Below are 1,921 nucleotides of genomic sequence, written 5' to 3'. Positions count from 1 at the left end.
CAGCAGGAGCTCCTTTGCATATTAGGCCACACACCCCTAGTGTAGCCAATCCCCCAAGAGCTTACAGTAGCCCCAGTAAGAAAAGCTCTGTAAGCTCTTGGAGGATTGGCTACACTAGGGATGTGTGGCCTAATATGCAAAGGAGCTCCTGCTGTGAAGTGCTGTTTTGGACCTGGGTCTCCCAGCTCCTGCTCTGCCATCCTAAGAGCCACATCACAACTCCCCACACATGTATGCAAGCATCACCTATGTACAAAGTTGCCAGCTCTGGGTTGGGAAATACCTGGACATTTTGGGGGGGGAGCCTGGGGAAGGTGAGGTTTCAGGAGAAAAGGACCTTATGCCGTGGAGTCCTCCCTCCAAAGTAGCCATTTTCTCCAGGGGAACTGATTTTGGTCGCCTGGAGGTCAATTGTAACGGCAGGAGATCTCCAGGTGCTCCCGGAAGCCCGACCTGGAAACGTGGCTGGTTTTGACAAGCCGCCCGGCTCCTTTAACATCACCTGGCTACGTGACTCTTGCCCGTGGGCTGCCACAGCGCGGCGCTTAAATCAGACCCTCCCTCAGCACCTGGGGCAAAACGGGGTGGGATTGGGAAAGGGACGAGCGGCCCTCAGCTCCTTTTTTAAAAAGCCTGGGTCGAAAGAAAGAGTGCGACAGAAACCCGCGGGTGAAAAAGAGCAGCCCCCGACGATAAGCCTTGCGGGCCCACCCGTGATTAAAGGGGCCGCTTTCAGCCTCATCATGCCCACTCCAAGGACCTGCCCTCGCCCTCCACCGAACAAACTCCCTAGAGCGAGGTTTCCCCCTTTCTCCCACCCCCGGGAGTTTCCGTCTGTGGCTTCTCCCCGCTGCTTCCCCCCCTCGTATTGACAGCTCTCTACCCCACTCACCCCTACAGCGCGCAAAGCTCTTCCCGGCTGGCTGTGGACGCGGCCATCTGCAACCACGTGGGAAGGAAAGGGAGGAGAATGTCTGAAGCGGAGCCGGGCAGGGGACCCCTAATGGCGAGCTCCGGGAAGCGCGTCGCCACAGGAATCGATTCGGATTCTAGAAGCGCGGCTCGAGAACGTTCGCGCGCGGGGTGCGAACGAAGCGTTATTATCCGACAGACCGGTGCTCGGGTGGCCTTCCTCCCGGCGTCTCCGCAAGGCCTGGCCCAGATGCCCCAGGAAGAGGTTGTAGAGGGCGGAGGTGGTGAAAAGAACCGGACCCCGCGCCTGCAGGATGGCATTCCTCGGAGTCCCCCTACGGGACTCCTTCGCCGCAGGTGGAAAACTGGCATAACGCACCTGCTGACAAACCCTTCTCCCTGAAGTGCCTTTTCTTTTTTCTTTTTTTGCAGGACGTTTTTGGATGTGACTCTCCCCATATACAATTCAAATACATCTGGGGGTAGCCAATAGGGTTGCCAAATCTGGTTTGGAAAATACCTGGAGACTTTGGGGGTGGAGCCAGGAGAGGGTGGGGTTTGGGGAGGGGAGGGGCCTCAGCCTGGTACAAGGCCATAGAGTCTCCCCTTCAAAGCAGCCATTTTCTCCAGGGGAGCTGAGCTCTATCAGCTGGAGATCAGTGGTAAAAGCGGGAGATCCCAAGGCCCCACCTGGAGGCTGGCAACCCTAGTAGCCAACTTCAAGTTGGGAAAGTTTGGGGAGTGGAGTGTGGGGAGGATGTCAGAACATAAGAGAAGTCATCATGTTAGATCAGGCCAGTGGCCCATCCAGTCCAATACTCTGTGTCACACGGGGGCCAAAACCCAGGTGCCATCAGGTGGTCCACCAGCGGGGCCAGAACTCCAGAATCCCTCCCACTCCCCACCCCCAGCACCAAGAATACAGAGCATCACTGTCCCAGACATAGCATTCCATCTATAAAAGGTAAACGTTCCCTTGCTCGAAAGCCAGTCGAGTCCTACTCTAGGG

General features: G+C 56.9%; 1 protein-coding gene across 3 annotated transcripts in view; it reads right to left on the bottom strand.

Annotated features, from left to right (window-relative positions):
• Window positions 1-1,052, bottom strand: part of HSPBP1 (HSPA (heat shock 70kDa) binding protein, cytoplasmic cochaperone 1) — a 19,698-nt gene extending 18,646 nt beyond the window's left edge. For all 3 annotated transcript variants that reach the window (XM_015420769.1, XM_015420768.1, XM_015420771.1), the window contains exon 1: window positions 893-1,052. The gene's annotated coding sequence lies outside the window, so the exon portion shown is untranslated. The remainder of the gene's footprint in view (window positions 1-892) is intronic.
• Window positions 1,053-1,921: the final 869 nt, after the last annotated feature.

This window comes from Gekko japonicus, unplaced genomic scaffold (genome assembly GCF_001447785.1).
Source record: "Gekko japonicus isolate JY-2015 unplaced genomic scaffold, Gekko_japonicus_V1.1 scaffold1715, whole genome shotgun sequence".
NCBI lineage: Eukaryota > Metazoa > Chordata > Lepidosauria > Squamata > Gekkonidae > Gekko > Gekko japonicus.
The sequence above is the reverse complement of the archived record's forward strand: the minus strand, read 5'-3'. Positions and strand labels throughout refer to the sequence as shown.